Raw genomic sequence first — 20,320 nt, 5'->3', positions numbered from 1 at the left:
CCCTCTGTGACTCTTCCTCTTCCTCTCCCTTATTCCCTCTCTGTGACTCTTCCTCTTCCTCATCCCCTCTGTGACTCTTCCTCTTCCTCATCCTCTCTGTGACTCTTCCTCTCATCCCCTCTGTGATTCTTCCTCTTCCTCATCCTCTCTGTGACTCTTCCTCTTCCTCATCCTCTCTGTGACTCTTTCTCTTCCTCATCCCCTCTGTGACTCTTCCTCTCCTCATCCCCTCTGTGACTCTTCCTCTTCCTCTCCCTTATTCCCTCTCTGTGACTCTTCCTCTTCCTCATCCCCTCTGTGACTCCTCCTCTTCCTCTCCCTTATTCCCTCTCTGTGACTCTTCCTCTTCCTCATCCCCTCTGTGATTCTTCAAGACAAATAACCCTGATCGCACACATTTCCTTGATGAGTTTTTTTTTTTTGAATCTTCCTAGGTCAGAATAGAACTGCCAGACAAGTCATTTTCAAGAGAAACTGTCATCCTGTGCCACACGCTCTTTCTGACTTATTAACTCTGAGCCCACAAGGGATTCAGTGGCAGCATCTCCTAGATGTGCTAGCTCTTTGCTGATGCCTGGAAAGAGTGGTTCCTCTTCCACCGGGAGATCTGAGAGAGACATCTGCAGCCTTGAGAACACTGTGCTGATGTTTCCACAGTTTCAGGTCTGCTTTGTTTCTGTGCCCACTCCTCTTATTCCTTCTAAGACTTGTTGGAAGGTAGTGCACCAAAGTGGGTAAAGATATCTTTTTCTCCTTCCTCTTTGAAGAAGAAAAACCCTTCACTAAAAGTAAACAAAAATTTCCATTTCCCCATTCACATCTTTCATTGCAAGAAAATGAAAATTTACATGTGGGGCTCATTGCAAAAGGGTGTTATGGTTTGGGTAGAAGTTTTGAAGCCTCATATGGGGTTGATGGGTTGGGAAATCATCTTGCTGTGTCAAGGTCAGGGTTATTTGAAGACTGTGGAAGCCAGGAAAAAGACTGACAAACCTGACCAGGGCTTCTCTGAAGAGAGGAACTTCAAATTGCAGAGAGCTTAATTGCCTGCCCAGAATGCACTTCTCATACATTAGAGACACAGTGTTGACTATTGGTGTGGTGGGGACCAACAACAGTTACCACCCTTAACGTCTTCTTGGACCTGGATTACACACATTAGTTTTGTCAACTGTCCAACTGTCACACATACAAAGTCAGTAAGACTTTGGAATCTGTGATGTCAGGGAGCCACTTAAAGTGCTTTCAGTAACAGCCCGTTAAATATTAGAAATGCCAGAGAAATTATGCCCCTGTGATGGTTTGATAGAGATCTTGATGGAGGACTACAAATTTGGGTTCTACTGAGACCACACCGAGTGCCCAAACCTTGGCAGATCAAAATCTGCTTACTTATCCTTGGCATTTTTGAGAGCCTCTGGACTACAGTCAGATCCTTCCAATGGTTAGGATACCTTTAAGGTTTGTTTTATTTGTTTGTTTGTTTGTTTATAGTTAGAATAGCATTGATCTGAAGAAGCTGACTTAATATTACTATGGATTTTAAGCCTCAGTATTAATATTCATCACTATAACAATTTTTCCCTACCAAATCTCTGTCCCAACTGTAGTGACAGGGTTCCGATTAGATTTCAAGGGCTGTACTGGCTATCGTTGTTTTTCTTTCAGTACCTGGCATGGGCGTGGGGTTGGCTCTTTCTTGAGTCTGGAGTGAGGGCAACAGAGTTGAGGGAGTCTTTGCTTAGTGCAAACTCAGATCAACACATGCTGCAAAATGAATCTGCCCTCTTTCAATAATCCATCTTGTTTCAGAGAAACAGTACAACACTTCTCCCCTCTGAGTCTGCAGTGGTGACACCACTACTCAGCTTGCCCTCTTCAAGTTTTACATCAAACCAGAGAACTCATTTCCAGTAAGGTCCAGAAGCAGAGATTATATCCCTATAGCCTAAGCACAAATTAAAACTTCTTACTTTTAACCACATAGCCTTTTCCCTTGTTACGTGTTTGCCCGTTCTATAAAACACTTTCATGTACTTGACAATCAATTTTCCTCCTGGCTATATAAATTCTGTATAAAAAGAAGAAACAAAAAGCTGAAAGAAACCATAGCAATTATTCATGTTACAAACTGGACAAGTGACCTGAAGATGGAGAAGAATCTGTGATCACATGGTGAACAGGACAGTAATTGCCAAACAGGAAAGCACAGAGCCTCAGCAGCTGGACTGGAACTGGAATTCAAGTATTCCAGCTCGCATGCAAAAGGATTAAAATGACAGAGCCTGTCCTTTGACCTGCTAAAAACAGAAACCTGGGTGGCAGAAAAAAAAAGTGCACCTCAGAAGAAAAGAAAAAGACAAACAAGCAAAGGCTTGTTTGGTGGTGCCAGCCCTAGCAAGGGGCATGCATATCCGCCCTATGCTTCAGGCTCACGAAGTAGTGTCTGTAATTGGATAGAATGATCAGGCTACTTCCGGGAAGGGTTCTTGAATCTACACCTCCAAAGGTAGAAATAAATGTATAGACCAAGAATTGCTGAGTGATGTCTTTGAAAGTTAAAAGGGCATAAAAAGGAGCCACTCATCAAACCAAACTCATCACAAATTACTTAAATAGATTTCACAATCTGTTCCATTCTCTAGACAGGATTTAAGAGAAACACCCACTTGATTTGAATTTCAAGGCTGCATCACATCATGCTAGGAATCCAGAGAGCTAATAGTATGCCTTGAATCTTGTTACTGGAGGATATTGAGTTTGGATGTCGAGGTGGAGAAGTGGGACGACTGGCAGGTGGGCTGACGTGATGGCCCACAGCACTGCGTGGTGAGGCGTCTTCCTCTTGCCTCTCTATTTGTGCTGTCTGTTCTTTCCCTCTTCAGGACAAAGCCTTCATCTTCTCTTTGTATCAGGCCCCTGGATCGCCCTGAAGATGTACATGGTCAGCCTCGCCCTTACTTCAACCTGGTGTTCCACTCCTCTGTCATCTCTCTTCTTGCCTTGATGAGGACAAGGGTTGACTCTGAATGCCTTAGGGCTGCAATTGTCTTCAGCATTTGCAAGAGCAAAGCTCACTCTGAAACAGAAAGGGACAGGGGTTGGAAGGTAGGATCCCTGGACAGCAGCAAGTGCATTATCTCTGTTGAGGAGAAAGGTTTATTTGCCTCTGTCCCACCTTGAGGTAGGGGGATTCATGAATTTCCCTTGTAATGCAAGCAGACAGCTCCCACTGCCCTGTCTGGCCTCCTGTCTCCTCTCCTCAGAGAACCAGCCGATAGGTGTGTGGAGATCACTGGCCTTCCTTTGCTCTCTAGGAGTAGCAGAAGCTATGTCTCTGTTTCAGAGAGACTAGTTCTGCCCTTGAATTCCCTCACCATACAATGCAAATACTCCTCATCAGAAACCCACCCAAAGCCCACAACTCAGGGACTGAGATGCTGTCCCCTTTCAGCTGTCCCACTGTGTAGACGTGTCTGTAGTCACTCCGCCTCTTCTTGCCTTTCTGCTTCTCCAAGAGTGTTTTCCCACCTCTGACAGAAGTTGATGTGCCAGGATGGCCTCTTGCACTTTTCTACCCAGACTGTTGAGTTTCTTTGGTCTGTGAGCCTGCAGATCAGGGTGCTGTCCCTCCTCCTTAATGCCAATCAGAGCCTGCACACCCTCTTAGCTCTTGCTCTTCAGCAGCATGTGACAGTCACAACAGTAGAGAATATTCCATGTTCTTTGATTCTGTGATGGATTTAGAGTACCAGAATTCAGTATTCATGGCTGTCCTAGGGATATATGCTTTGCTTTTGACCTGGCACATATTCTTTATAAGTTTATGTTTCAGGGAAGAAAGCAATAGTGATTTTGGCTTGGAAACTTAAGATGCTATTGTGAGGCTAGTTCATTGGGTCATTTTATCTGTGCCCTGAAGGTAGAGGACTCTCTCTGGCCTATGCTCTGCAAGAATAGAGAAGGTGAATCTCAATGCTTCTGATGCCTGTTAGACAGAGAGATTGACATGTCTCACAGGCCATCTCTGACTAAAAATATAACCCTTCTCCTCCTTGAGCTGGCAAGCTGCCTGCCTGGAGTGCAGATTAGAGGGCAATATGTGTTAAAATGCAAATAATGCTAGCCAGCATTTATTGAGGGTTTCCTACACCCTAGCATCAAGGAAAGACTGGCTGGTGTTTCAGTTTCATTCTTATGACTTCTTCATCACTTTCTTATGGGCTGGGTACTATTCTCCCATTCTATGGAAGGAAGCTGAGCGAGACCAGACAATCTACGCTGCTTCCACAGTATGACCACAAAACCCTACCTTTTTCTCTCTGGTGTGTTCACATGTGTGGGTGTGCATGGACGTGTGTGCAAAGGCACGTGGAGGCCAGAAGTTGACATCCCGTGCCTATTGTTCTGAGACAGACTCTCCCATCGATGCTAGAGCTTGATGACTCTGACTGGGCTGACTGACCAGTGAGCCCAGGACTCTTCCTTGCTCAAGTTTCCTGATGCTGGGATTGTAAACCCGTGCTCATGTACACTCCTTTATGTGGGCGCCCCAAGAACCCCAACCCTTAAACTTCTTATTTCCCTCTGCATGCTAGCTCCCAGTATTGATCTCATCCAAGAGTTTTGTCCATATTTGTAGACTTCTGAATCATATTTAAAAAGTCAACAACAGAGCCGAGTGTGGTGGCGCATGCCTTTAATCCCAGCACTTGGGAGGCAGAGGCAGGCAGATTTCTGAGTTTGAGGCCAGCCTGGCCTATAATATAAAGTCAGTTCCAGGATAGCCGGGGCTACACAGAGAAACCCTGTCTCAAACAAACAAACAAACAAACAAACAAGAAAGTCAACAACAGTGCTAATCAGAATTAAAATGGCTTTGCTGTGAAGGTTCAGTTCTGCTGAATCTTGAGCAAGGCCTCTCTGTTTACTTCCTGTGCATCTCTTCACATTCTCACTGAGAGGAAGGACCACTTTGGTTTTGTGTGGCTTTTCTAAGAATTTACTCAGAACTTTCTCCATCTGCAGCAAGGCTCATTCACTTGTTCAATCAACAAATATTTATTGCGTCCCTGCTATAGGCAGCTGACTGAGTAATGGGACACAAAGAGGCAAAAGGCACAGTCACTGCCCATCAGAAATCGCCACCAGTGGAGAATTAAATTAATTAGAAGCCCACTAAATAACTGGTCTCAGTTAAGCTGATGTGGTGAGAACAGTGGGCCTTTTAAAATGCTAATATATAATTCACTTTGCCAATGTAGACAGCAGTTCGGGGGGCGGGTAGCTCTGTGGGATGAACGAGAATGCTATTCTTTATGTAGCATCATTGGCATGCATACTTACAAACCGCTTTTCAAAGGGCAGAAATGGGTGTATCTTGGTGTCTCCTCGTGGAGCTGGCCCAGTCTTGTTTATAAATACCAGCACCACAGGATTTAGAAAGAAAGTAGTAATGGAGACATAGCCTTTGTCCTGCAATCAGAGATAAGTGACCTATACAGGGATGGAGTCCAGGTATTTTAAACCCCAAGGTTGAACTGTAACCGATTACCTGCTGCTAATTCATTCTAATGGAACTCAACAAAGAAGTCTGTATTTCTCCCATGGTCAGTATTAAAATGTCTCTCAGAATACCCACATACATAAAGCTTCTTCAACACTCTGCAGTGTGCCAGGTGGTGTCCCAGTCACTAAAAGAACAATCAGGAAGTACAAGACCAATGTCCCTTTTCAGAGATGGGGTCTGTCCTATTGGTGATTGTAAGAGTAAAAGATTGTAAGAATAAAAACACATGATGATGGAGAGGGGTCTGTATTATTAATTCATAAACAAGACATGAAAACTGGAGGGATGCAGGAGTCATTTCCTGGTAAGATGGTAAGTTTTAGTGGTCTTTGAAAATAGTCTAGGGTTTTTGTGATATGTAGAAATGACCAGCATAATCCACTTTGAGGAAACACTGTGGCGCTTTGGTGGTGATAACTTTTCCAGTGGGGCTGGTAGAGGCTTATCTGCAAAAGTGCTAGAACATTCCAATAAACATAGAACATGTTGAAAACCAACTAGGAAGCTTATTCTAGAGGCCTTTTAATAGTGGGCTGAGCGGCTTGTATTTTTATCTGACAGTCAATACACTAAAACAATATGGTCAGTAGAGGATTTTCAGAACCTTGTCCCTGGGCAAGTTTAAGGCATTGGATAGCAAGATGTCAAGTGGCCTGAAGGGGACTGAGAGGAAGGAAAGTGACCAACAGGAGACCAGATCTTGAAGACATTAGCCAGTTGCTCTGACTACAGCACTTGGATCAAATTATTTAGTTATCTTTGGCAGAGAGCACCTTCTATGGTCCAAGTAAATTTCCTATCTGATCTTGTTAGATCCATCCCACACTGTCTTTTAAAACCATTCAAATCTCTACCTTGGGGCTGGCGAGATGGCTCAGTGGGTAAGAGCACATACTGTTTTTCCAAAGGTCCTGAGTTCAAATCTCAGCAAACACATGGTGGCTCACAACCATCCATAATGAGATCTGATGCCATCTTCTGAAGACAGCTACAGTGTACTTATTTATAATAATAAATAAATCTTTGGGTCAGAGTGGGGTTGACCGGAGCGGAGCAAGTGGGGCCGACTGGAGCGAGCAGAGGTCCTAAAATTCAATTCCCAACAATCATATGAAGGCTCACAACTATCTGTACAGCTACAATGTACCCATATACATGAAATAAATAAATCTTAAACAAAAACAAAACAAAACAAAACAAAAACCCTCAACCTTACTGATTGACCATCGGCCTGTATAAAGAAGAGCTTAAAGACACAGCAGCTAGAGCCCAGACAGGACAGTCAGTTCCTAGAGGGATTGCTTTTACATACAAAAGGCATCATTTCTTATCAAGCAAATAACCCTTTAGCATCACAACTGAAAGGAGAATGACAAACCCAACCAGAAAAAGAACAAACGCCAAAAGATTTTTGTAGGTCATCAAATGCCAAGAATTGTGAAGGGGAAGATGTAAAAATGAGTCAAGAATTTAATTCACGAATTCTCCATCCAGGGAAAGCTCATTCCATTGCTTCTTGACCTTACTTGTCTATACAAGCCGTGTTCCATGATAGTATCTTATTACCATTTGATGTGCCATTAAATGAGTTTCACAAGGATTGCGAGTAAACAAACTTACAGCCCATCAGAGAAGTATTCTCTGCTTAAAGCCAGAACAGGTCAGGGCTTTTCTCTCTGAGAGGCAATATTTCAAAATTGGTGACTTCATATTTTTAAGTCTTGGTTGTGAGTTGTATCATCTGGTGTCCTTCCATACCTCCCTTCCCCCCCCCCCCCCACTACTGTCTGTCTTAGGCATAGGCCTAACCTGCAACTGTCCAGTGTCGTAAGTCAGGACATTTAAGGCACACAAAGAATTTGCTTTTGGCACTGGGGTGCCAAACTCTCTCTTCCACCCTAGATTTTTCTCCCAGAGTACAAGACTGGTTTCTCCTGTGGCTCAATGGTGACTTCATCCTTCAGATGGTGGCTTGCAAGCAAGGATGTAAGTATGCACTGGTGGTCAGTAAGAAAAGTGGAAATATCCTCAGAGATCCAAATACATGTCAAAATTACAAAGATGGTCCGAGTGTCCCCTTTCACTGAAGTACAGTAAAGATCAGCTGAGACGGTTAGTCTCCCGGAGGACCTTGATAGGTAATAGAGAACTGGAGCAGTGGGCCTTGGAGATGAAAGCTTGTGAGAAAATAAAGCCCTCTTCTTTAAAACTCTCCTCTTCTAGGTTAGTGCAGGTTTTAACCCACATCCTGGCAACATTATAGTTACTCAAAGACATATGAACTTGAGTTAGCAAGCACATGTGTGGATATCAGGGGCATGTTTGCATATAGTTGACTTTCCCCTTTTCCAACTGAGTGAGAGTGATGGTTTATGAATAGAGAACATGTATATATCCATAGTCACACAAAAACATTCCTATGGGTGTCTTATTTACCACACATGCATATTCATGCTGTGTGTCACACTTCAGAACAGAAGAACACACCTCACCTACAGTGGCTGAGATGACCTCAGTAACACTTGGGGCCTTGGTCTTTGTTCATCCTTACCCTCTTGTTTCTAAAGTATTCCTCGCAGAAAGCAAACTCCTAGGTTCCCACCCTTCCTCTCTAAGCTGCCACAAGCAAGCCAGGCTGAAGGTCAGCTCACTCTTTTTGAGCTAGAGGAACTTGTGTGTCTGTAGACCATCTGTGAGCTGGATGCAAGCAGAGTAAACCTATCCCATCTCCTCCTGAAAACCACACTAAAGTCTGACCCAAAGGGCCTCCTGGCTGCAAATGGAGGGGCAATTAAGTCACCAGACTAAGCTCTGGGAGGGAAGAGGGCTTAGTTTTTCATATCCAGTGTATGTTTTAAAGAGCAGAGGATAGAGGTCGAAGAGGCAGTAGAAGCCTTGAAGAAAATGGAAACAAGATGACAGGTAGGTGTTGGCTGTACTGCCACTAGGCGTTATGGAGTAACAGAAAACATTTCAAAATAACACGAGACTTAAAAAGCTCAGAGTCCTACTACCATTCTTGGTATTGTGACAGAACAAGGTCACCAGCCGTGCTTGGTGAGTGCCGGTGGGAAGGGACAGGGGCCCCTTCTTCTGCAGTTCTTACTACTTGTAAAGTCATTGCTGGTGTGGGAGTCTCATCTGAAGAGGCCTGCAGTGAGACACAAGGGCGGGAGCCCTCTGCGGATGATGACACTTGGTTGTTAACTAACACAGCCAAGGGCAGCACCCAGTACCTAGAGGAAGGTGGCCGAGGAAACCGATCCCCAGGAGCTGTTGTTCCCAGGGAACAGCAGTCCCATTTCTGTCACTACTTGCTGGAACCCTCCTCTGGCAGCACTGTGTTGACTTCTGTCTCTCTTGGGCACACGGCTGTTGTAGAGCTTGGAACATCTGAAGCAAGGGAGCTGACTCAAGATTTCCTTTTAGGAGGCATAGACACCTCCTCCTGTTCAAAGGACACAGTGTGCATGTGTGTACATGTATGCATCAGGCCTGTCCTTCTACTACTACACAGTTACATGGGTCTGGCCATGTGCAGGGCACACCTCTCAAAATGCTCTTTCTGTCACCCTCATTTGGAGCCAAGCGAAGGGAACTCTAGCATGGGCACCGTTTTTTTCCTCCTGTGGGCCAAGCTTACAGTTTTCAAAGCGCTATGACAGGGTGGTTGCAAAAATAAAAAGCTAGTGAAAGCTAAGTCACAATATTTCTATAGCTGGCAATCAAAAGATCATATTGCATTCAACTGGCAAAATCATCCTAGGCAAATTATGCATTTTCCAGAATACCTTATTCCCTTCTGTGTATTAAACATTACTTTAATATTCTGGTGACAATGTTTTATAATTAATCTAAATGTAAGGGAATGAACACACTAGAGATTATGTCTTAGTGTGAAGAGGTGGAAGAGGCTGTGCTGCGTGGCAGCCCAGATTACTCCTCTACTCCTTTCCCTCACAGTGGAGCATGGGGGACTCAGAGGCTCGCCATACTCTCAGTAGAGGCAATCGTTCTGTGTGCACTTCAGGATAAAATCCTCTTACTCACAAAAGTGTTAATGGGAACACAGAAGAAAAGTGTTGTAGGAATTGCATTAGTTCATAGACTTATATTGAACTCATGAGGGGGAATCTAGCCCCTGAGAGATAAAACTAAAGAGCTGAGCCATAAACCAGTATGATAACATTCTTATTATAAGATGCAAATTGAGGGACCCAATTCACTAAAACACATGTTACTGGTATTTAATTTTGCTTGTGGGAATATATCAGAACTTGGCCTATGCCTTATGCACAATGTACTTAAAACGAGGGCGAGCAACTTTAGCTATAAAAAGAAGTGACAAAGAAGCATGGGGCAAGTCGGGATTGAGAGATAATTGCAAGGATCTAATTTAAGTGTCAGTGTACACAGCTTGCTTTCCTGGCTTGGGCTTAGAGGCGAAGTGTTGGTAAGGGGAGGCAAGCAAGGCTAAGCTCTGCTCTAGAGAGCCTGGTTTCCTGAGGGAGAGCAGGGGTCTGGCTGGTTCTCAGGGAGGAAGCCCCTCTGGGTGGGGCTGCAAGTGGTAGGCCCACACCCAGTGGCCAATCACAGGAACTTCACTCCAGCTCCCTTGCTGGTGGGCCTGTGGTTTCTAGAGGAGAAGATGCACTTCCCCATGAGAAAAAGGTCAGTTCCTCTTTCCCGAGTGGCACAAACAGCCTGTGGGGGCACTTGGACTTCCTGCTACTGTCCACCCTAGCAGGTGAGTTATGCTTTCCTCCTAGGTCAACACCAAGTGGCTACACCCCATGTTTCTCCAGGTGGTTGACCCTGTGATGCTCAACAAGAAACGTCCTCAGTTCTCATGCTCTCTCAGAAGCCTTCCTCAGCTGGGAGCGTGTGCTGCCCGAGAGCCCAAGGGTGACCATAGCTCCACAGCCACTGAACATCCCTTGAAAGCCACTAGAAGTGTGTGGCAGTAGCCTCTCTTCCAGGCCACTGAGTTTTGATGAAACTCCTGAAAGTTTGAAGTATGGGTAGCCTAGGATCTCAAAGGTCCACTGAAGGCTGTCATTTGTTTTGACAGTGATGTTGGCTTAGTAGAAGAAAGTATGGGTGTGTCCCCTTCTAACTCATTCCAGAAACAGACCAACCACATCCTTGAGAACGGGTGTGAGAGAAGGGAGAGGAGCAGGACAGGGCTCCCCAGGCCTCGTTAGAGAGTGAAGGATAGCTGCCCTCTGGCAGGCTAAGCTTGCAAGGGTTTCATGTTAACTTGGACTATCTCGGCCTCCCCTAGCCTGCTGCCACCTGAAAGTCCTCTAATAAGATGAGAGTCCCCCTGGTGACAGGGAGGAGAGGCAGTGAGTGGATTTAATTCACTGTAAAGTAAATTTTAAAAAAAGAAAGAAAGAAAGAAAGATGAGTTCCATTGATTGGGAGAGAAAGTGCTTATATATACAACAAAGGGCAGATCTAGTGTGGTAACTCTCAGGTGTGAATGTGTTAAAGGGTAACCCGCCAATCAATCCTATCTCAAGGACTGCAAAGGCAAGGCCCTGATCTGGGTTTTGTGGGTGTGCTGCATAAACATCCTCCATCTGAGGTAGGAAACACACAGGGGAGTGGCTGAGAGGGTTGGATGCAGGACATGAAGTCTGCAGACTTTGAAGACTGGCTTTAAGTGAAGCCCAGTTTACTTGAAGCTGGCTCGAGAAGAGGAAGAATCCAACTCTATAGTTTAGCATCAGTCATGGCTGTGGAGGAGGCCCCTCAACTTTGCACTGTCTGGGGCCGGTAACCACCTACACAGGATGAGCCTTCTCCTGCTTCAGAAATTCCAGGTTTATACTGACAAATCTTCTCTACCTGGCCCAGCCCCACACTCTTGTGATTTTTCCTTCAGGGAGCCCAATCCCCTGAACAGAAATCTTGAGTGATGAGTCAGCTCTATCTTGCCGCCCAGGTGGAAGCAGCCATTTCAAGGACTGAGACGACGTCCCAAGGGATAGATAGTTCCCTCTTCAGGATGAATTTTACTCCTGTGTACACCGGAACAACCACATGTATCCAGGACTCTGGAGTAACTTACTCCTTCCCACTCCTTCCAGTTAAAAAGAGCAGAGTGGACATTTTTTTTTTCTTGAGGCTCTTAAGGTTCACATTACCCCTTCAGATTGATCTAAATGTTCACAGATGGACAGAGGCCTGAGGATGGGTGGTGTAGAATTGCTAATTGATGCTTTTCACTGTGTATATTCAAATGTGTTTTTCCCATAGTTCAGATTGGGACTGACTTCATGTTCCCTTTTGACCTTGGAGAAGTCATCTCCCCAGATGCTTTCTGGGGAATGGAGAGCCTCTGGTACCTCTATTTGCTCTATTTGGCCTTGACTCTGCTGTGTGAGACTCAAAAGAAACAATATGGGTCAGTTTATGACACCACTTTTGTGAGACTCCCAAGCAGCAGTCCTCCACTGCGGCTGAAGCCGTTTTGGAGGACGAGTGAGCAAGATCACGGAGGGCTACAATTGTCTTTCAGGTCTTGCTCTAAGTTTCTTCACATGTGCAACTCCAGCCTGTGAAGCATTCTCTCCGTTCTCTCCTTGGGTGTTCATCATAGCATCGAGGAAGCAACCAGAAGTGAGACAGCTGTTCTGCCCCTGGCTCACTGACTGGGAAACTGAGACCTGAGGTGGTTTGGTGGCTCTCCTGAGGTTACAACTGGCTGGAGGTCAAGTCAGACTCCAAGGCAGATGTTTCAGTGTGGCATGAAAGCATAGAGTGAGGTCTGTAGGCCACTGCTCTTCTTCGAGGAGTCCAGCCTTGCTTTTTCTGAGCATTGTCTCCGAGGTTGCCCTTGCCAGCATCTCTTCCTCAGGGCTGGCCTGTGGCCGCTGGGGCTTTCTTCATCTTGGGTTGATTCTAGTTCAGAAGAAATTCTGCCTTATTCCCAACTTCCCACCAAAATGCAATTAGTCATCATACTGACTAAGATGGCTATTAAACACAAATACCGAACCAAACAATTGCATAAAGACAGAGAGGAACATAAGTTGGTGAAGACCTGTGGGAGCTGAATCCTCACATGTTGCTGATGGGAATGTGATGATAAACATAGAACACACCTTGTGACTCAGAACCGTCACCCCTGGGCATGTACCCCAAAAAACTGAAAACACAGGCCAGGCCAGATGTCTGCAGCACCATGCTCACAGAAGTGCCGCTCATAACTGGAAAAAGTAAAAGCCACAAGTGTTCACCAACAGATGCAGGCTAAACAAACCTTGGGACCATATGCACCATGGGATGATGTTACTCAGCCATTGAAAGAAAGGAAATGTTGACATACGCTACAACGAAGTTAGACCCTGAGAACATCATGCTGAGTGAAATAAGCTGGAGATAGACTCTCAGGCAGAACCAAACGATATCTGATTCTCAATCTTGGAAAATTCACAGGCCTAGAATAGAGCTTGGCAGTAGCTAGCAGGGCAGGGGGAAAGGTTGTCATTTAATGGGTATAGAATTTACATGGGGACAATAGAAACAGTCTGGGAAGGGTTGAAATAACAAATATTATTACATTCATGTTTTACTGTGATTAAAAAACTGTTTAAATGGCAAGCCAACAGACCCAACTAGGAAACAACAGAAAAAAAAGTGTCAACATCACAGCAGAAAGACTGGAGGCAGACACGGGAAGACCCAAGGTGAAGGATGGACAACGCGGAAGGGACGGGGCAGCAACTAAGAGAAGGGAGAAGAGAAGGTAGCTGGTGGCTGTGAGAGTGTACAGAAAGTATAGAGTCTGGCCCTTGGGTCTGTCCCTCTGTCACTACCCCAACCAGGCAGAAAAGGGCCTGCTGCTTTTGCTACATGGCATCTGACCTGGAGTCTGGGGCAGGATCATATCCCTGGGGCAGGAGAGTATCCATTTCCAGTTTATTTATGTGTGTTATCCCCAGAGTGGGATAAACAACTATGAAACTGACCTGATATTTATGTCCACGTTAAGGCCTGGGTTTGATATGAGTGCTTTCCCAGTGAACTGTGCCCTCAGAGCCGTATGCTTTAGTGGAAGAGGAGGTTGGGGGAAGGTTCCATCTGATTACATTCTTGCTTCTGAATAATTTCTAAGCTCTTTCAAAGTATAAGAGATGGGCTCCTCAGTGTTATGGGAATACCCAAGCAGGGGGAAAATTATTCCTATCTTCCTCTGAGTTTCATAATTCCCATGTCTGCCCTGTTTGCATGCCAGGTGGGGGGCCATTCTCTCTTCCTGGAGCTTAAAGGTGAAGGCAGTGCAGCTGTGGTCCTCACCTGCACATCTGTTCAGTCCTGAAGGTCAAAGATTTAGACAGGGGCTGGAGTGTAAGGCAGGGGAATAGCAGGGATAGCTGTCTAGACCATGTCAGAGCCAAGACCTACCTCCCAAAGCTGAGAGACATTAGATGCTCCAGATTGCATAGTGGGGCCAGAACGACGGAGACACGGCCTCAGCACAGTCAGGTGTACCCAGGCAAAATTAAGCACGATCTGCTCATGGACCAGGCAGGTGATTAGGATTTGTTTTTCACCAAATTACTTTGTTTTCTGGTTCCTGAGAAATGAACTGGACAAGTTCTTCCTTAGTAATCTTGAAAACCCTTCAGTTGGTGGAGTTGAGATGGGGTTGGGGGTTGGGGGGTGGGATGGGGGAGTTAAGTGGGAGGAGGGGCTAACTCTTCAAAGCTATTTAGTTAATCTGGAGTGCTCTCTGGAAGGTCTGAGAAACGCCTGGGAGGAGAATGCTCATAGTTTTGCAAAAGGCTTTGAACCTTATGGAGACTTTATTTTCTCATTTTGTCGCCATGTCTTCGAGCTATTGCCAGTGTGCTATCCTTTCAGATGAGTCAGTCTGATGGTTTGTCACCGGCCACAGAACTGAGTAGAGCAGCCAGCAACAATGTCCCAGGTTCTGTGACAGGCTGCAAAGACCCCTGGTAGTTTCTAGCATGCCTGCCCTTGGGGTTGGCCCCATGCTAGGTGCTGGATGGAGCATTGCTGGGTGTTTTGGGATAAGTGTGGGGTGGAGCCAGCTCTGGAAAAGTCTAATGTGCTCAATCCAGATCTGGCCCAACCTGTCCTAGGAAGAGGAACCGAGGACAGCCTTTTCTGAAAGAGAGGGTCGAGTTCACAGAACTTCTGTTCAGATGTAAAAGAAGATGAATCTAAAGGCCTCCTCTGGCCATATCCTAGCCTGGCCAGATCCATACTCTACCCTTCCGAGGCCAGCTCCTAATAAAATAATAAAATAATAAAATAATAAAATTTCCACCTTCAAATGCCCCACCCCTAATTACTTTTCTGGTTGGGATGACAGAGTCAAAGCCTTAGAAGACTCTTGGTTTACTATCCTCAGATTGTCTGGAAACTGTCTTTAGGTCTCCTTGCCTTGGATGGCTCAGTTTGTCTGTCTCACTAGAGCTGTGAGAGCTGGGGTTGGTGGATATGGTAGCCAAGTGACCATCCCAAGCTAGTTATCAAAGGCCAAGCTAGAAGCTGGGAGGCAGGCTTCTGGACATCACAAGTGACCAATAGCACTGTGTATCATGCCAGCTGAGGAGCTGGTGAGGCCAGCTGAGTAGTCCAGCTTCTGAACAGAGATACCTGGGTTCTGGTCTTAGCTTTTTGAATTCTTTATCTTCTCTGGGCCTCAGTTTTCTTAACTGTAAGTTGAGAAGAGGAATTGCAAGTTTGTTTCTGGCTAAGACTCTCTATGCTTTTCCATGGAAGGATAAACCCAGAAAGAGCAATTTGGAGACCATTGCTCTATAACAGACAGGCAGGAAGACACCAGACGTAGCCATAGGAGGAGACAGTGAATCAATGTGGAGTCACTGGGCATGTATAATATGTGGTGAGAGAGATAGGTCTAGGCAGGTCGGGAAAGAAAGGTGACTGCTAAAAGCACCGGGGAATTCACATAGAGGATTTGTCCAAGGACCCGAAAGCAGACTGTAAGCGAGATCTCTGTACAGCCAGGACTGGAATGGCTCCTTTTTTTTAAGGGAAATAAATCCAACCGGGTCTTTCATCTTGTTTAGAAATCATAAATTTAACATGTATTGGGGTTAGCAGAGCAGTCCAGGGGCTGTTTGGGGGCATGGGTTCATTAGGCTGAGAGTATTTATGATGGAAGGTTTAAAGGACACCATTCAGCACTGCTGGCCCAGGGCTGTTCTGGCTGCAGCTTCGGGTGGGCCTCGGGAGCTTTGGAGTTTCATTTGTTGAAATATGGGTTAGAACACAAAAAGCTAAGTGCTCCTGAAAGCATATCCCTCCCTCTTTAGCCTGTGAAATTTCCAACACTTGGGGATCATGGCATAAGTGAGTTTACACAGATACATGGAGTGCCTACTGTATCCAGGGATCTACAAGACTCAGCTTCGATGAGCTAAGCAATAATGAAGGACGCTGGGGTCCAGGCAACTCAGACAACATTGCTGAAATGTGACAAGAGATGGAAAGGCACAGAAACACACATTTGCATCTGGGGCTCCAGGTGTCTTTATTTTGGGGTATTTCGCCTTTATTTGAACTTCTTCATAGTCAGTAAGTCCAACTTTATCCATGTCCAAGAACTAAAAGTTTAAAAAAAAACCAAAAAACCAAAAAAAAAAAAACAAAAAAAAACAAAAACCCATGGGCCAGACAGCCCATAAAGCTACAGTCAGTCCAAAGACTCATAATGGATTAGAGTGCTCACCGACCCAGTGCTCAGCCCCTGCCAAAGCTTAGAGAACATTTCAGAAGAGAAGGCAGGAAGAAAGTAAGAGCCGGAGGATAGGAAGGAGAGCTATAAAATGCTGTCTTCTAGACATGGCGTGGCTGCTGCACGCATGAGCTCACACCACCTGTGGTTACCTGTGTAAGACTCTCATAAGATCAAAACTTCAGCATACAGGAGAAAGGAACTCTTCTCAATCTGTGGGTTTCGATCCTTGTGGCAAACCTCTATCTCCAAAACTATTTACATTACAATTCATAACAGTCACGAAATTGCAGTTATGAAGTTGCAACAAAAAATATTATGGTTGGGGGTCACTGTAACACGAGGAAATGTATTAAAGGTTGCAGCCTTAGAATGGATGAGAACTGTTGATCTAGATCCTATCAACTGAAGAGCTATTGCTAGGCCTACAGCTGCTTGGGGAGGGAGAATCATTCTTTTTGGGGGGATTGGCCAATGGTATGTTGCCAAGTCCCCAATGGATGGCTCCACACCCATGCACTACAGGAAGTATTAAATGGACTTAGTGAATTATTAGAAGAAAAAGAAGAGGAGGCTGAGAAGAAGGAGTGCGGAGGAAAGATGATGTTGGGAGGTGGATATGTGGGGAAATCAAGGAAGAATTGGAGAGCGAAATAGGGAATGGTGGACAGGATCAAATACACACACTTCAAAAATTTTCCAGCAATTCAAAACAAAGAAGAGAAAGACATGCCAGCTTACGGGACACTTGGCAAAGGTGACGAACACACTTGGTTTGGAAGTATTTGACATGTATGTTTCATTTGTTCCTCTATGCCATGTGGCATCACTGTCATTTCTTTAGATAAAGACATTGAGGCTCATACTAGTTAAGGCGTGTGATGCAGGTCATCTATTCTATAAAGTGAAGCCATGTCTTTACATGTTTCCATCCATTCACTCCTTCATCCATTCCTCACATAAGCTGAACACTGTGCACTGAGGCTGCTGCCTCCAGGCTGGGATACTGTGTGTGCTAAATCACCCAGACACTAAAGAGCAAAAAGTATAAGATTATTTTTAATGAGAATTTACTTTAAGAGAGAAATGAATTAGATGAAGAAGAGCTGTGTAAGCTAGCTCGGACGATGTGGTATGATGTTTAGGAAGTTTTTTTTTTTTTTTTCTAGCTGGTTTCAGAGCACAGCAAGTCCACATGAGTGGAGACAGGGAGAGGTGGCAGACTACAGCTTTGCAAAGCCACATGCGTTAGGGCTGAACTTCCTTTCTACTCACAAAGATTGGTCAGGGTGGAGTGACATTAGTGGTCTATCTCCTTTGTTTTGCGCCTTACCAGTGGCCACCTCTGAGTCCAGAAGGAGAATGGAGACATTCACTGCTGCTGATGTGCAGATGTTTCCCAAAGCAATGTGACCAAATTGACCTTCCCACACTTCCATCCAGCCCAGTATTCCCCAAGGCTGTCACTAGCTTAAAGGACTCCTTTCTGGGAACCAACGCTTTTTTGTCCCTTAAAAATATAACACACTGGTAAACAGGTCTTTGCTTGAAGCTCTTGTCTCTGTAAGTACATGTGAACAGATATTTACCTCGGCTTCTGGAAAGTTAAAATGAGCTTGAAGACAGTCTCTGAGGAGGCTGGTATCAATACCCCTTCTTCAGTCTGCTCTGGTCTTTGTTTGTGTGTGTGTGTGTGTGTGTGTATGTGTGTGTGTGTGCACATGTGTGTGTGTGGGGGGGAGGTAGGGCTTGTGGGGTGACTGGGGCTCTGATGTTGGTCAGGATTGGATCACCAGTGAATGCCTCCACTCTCCTGCAGCTGTGATGACCTAGAAGAGCACAGTAGCTCATGGCAGTGGGTCACATCCTGGCCTCACAGGCATCACCCCCGAGCTCCCTAGGAGGACTCTGCCACCACCACCCGGTCTTGTCACCAGTGGTGACTGCTGGGGATACTCCTCCAGAGACCTGCATGAATGTCCAGGCTGATCTCTTGGGGCCTATTAATTTGTTTTTTTGGGACTCCAGTGACCAATTTACACGTGTGGCGGGATGAGCTCTAGCAGAGGAAGGAGAACCAGGCCTGATGGATGCTGTGTAGCTCAGCATTTCTTTAGGCTTCTTCATCTCTTCTTCTTTATTTACTGTATAGTCCATTGCACTAGATGATCTCCCAGCTCTTTCCACTCGGGTGACCAGAAGCCAAAACTATAAATTCTGTCCTCATGGGGAAGGGGAGGTGCTGTATTCCACAGACTTGGACAACTGGTCTAACCTTTCCTCAGCTTAATCCTCTGTGAGGATTTCTATGATTCCCCTGTCCGGATGACCAGATTCCTGTTGTTTCGTATAAAATAATCACAGTTTACTTCTGTCTGTGAGACTGCACTGCCAGCCTCTTGCAACTGGCTCAGCTAGTCTGCCTCAGATGGAGGGGGTTCCTGGGCAGAGTGGGGTGTGCTGGGCACCCTAAGGATGACGTGCCATGAGATAATGGTAAGTTGCTGCTCAGCCAGAACAAATGGAGGTGAAAACAGCCAGGAAGTTCCGATTTCTTTTGCAATTATCCTGTTTCCCTAGAAGTCTGTTGAGAACTCTGTTGGTGAATTATTGAAGTCTGAATGGTGAAATGCTTTTCTTACCTCGGCTCTGGACTTGTGTGACTAAGATACTTCCTGTCCCAGAGGCTGGTGGGAAGCTGGTCTAGCTCCACACTACATGGCTGAAACCACCATCTTCCCAGGCCTGCTGCTCCATCATTCTCCCTCCCTAAGTGCTGCAGATGGAGTCAGGCAGGCAGGCTTTGCCAGGGCTCGTGGTCCCTCCCAACACCCCTCTAGCTAGAACCAGGAACCTTTCCCAAGCCTCTGCTCTGACTGGATTCCTAGATGACAGTAGGGTAGAGGCATCAGGAGAGAGCAAGGCAGTTTTGAGCCTGGGATTCTAAGACACCCTGGTTTAAATGACCTATCTAGAAGGTTCTGGGGTGGCTGTAATGTCTGGGAAAGGCCATTGCCAATGCTGCTTGACAGGGAAATGCATTTGCTGATTCTTACTGTGATTTGGATTCCCTACCCTTTCTGCTAAGCCTCCTCTGAGTTTGTGGGCTGTACAAATGGTGCTTCAAGCCCCCCCCCCCCCCCCCCGTGTCTGAGTCTTTCATCCTTAGTCCTGCTGGTGGGGGCATTCCTATATTCTCTGAGCTAGGAACACAGAGAAGGGCTGGTGAGATGGCTCAGTGGGTCAAGGAGTTTGCTGCCAAGCCTGACAATCTGAGTTTCAACTCTGGGAACCACATAGTGGAAGGAGCAAACAGACTCCCTCAAGCTGGCCTATGTCTGCGACATGTGTGTGCAACGCACACAGACGCACACACTAAATAAATGTCAACAAAACGAGTTACCCCCAAATCCCACAGGATTCCGATGGGTCACTTCATAATTCCTAAAATCTATGCAAACCATACAATTATACACATGTGTACTTTTATTGTATCATTTACCTTTTTGTTCATCTAATCCGTGAGTGTGGCTCCTGGTTTGCTGTCCATCTCCCTGCAGCCCTGAGTAGCTGTGTGGAGTAGACTTCCTTTGAACTCCTTCACCTGCATGGGGCCCGCATAACCAGAATTAGAACCATTTAGTGTTAAAGCTGCTGATGCTGGCTGAGGGAGAACGCCCCAAATATCGGCAGAACCTAGAACCTTTGGCCTGTCTAAGCCCTGCGTGCGGGAAGGTGCTGTTTCAATGGAGGTTGTGTGTGAAGGGCACTCTGATTTCTTTCGTGAAGATGTAAGTCACCTCGGAGGATGGGGTAGCCCTTTCCCCTTCCCTGTGCCCTCACTCTCTCGTAACTGTTCCTCTATTGCCGCTTTGAATACTCATTTTAACAGAATATTTTATCTTTAGTTTATAAAAGCAAAATGGTGTCATTTAAAAGTTAAAACGGGCATAGGTCGTGTCAACATGTAACACAATGGGGTGGCCTCTCACAATTAGTAAGGGTGGTTC

The sequence above is a fragment of the Mus caroli genome, unplaced genomic scaffold (genome assembly GCF_978045245.1).
Source record: "Mus caroli unplaced genomic scaffold, Mus_caroli_1 scaffold_13, whole genome shotgun sequence".
In the NCBI taxonomy this organism is placed as follows: domain Eukaryota; kingdom Metazoa; phylum Chordata; class Mammalia; order Rodentia; family Muridae; genus Mus; species Mus caroli.
Note: the sequence above shows the minus strand (reverse complement) of the source record.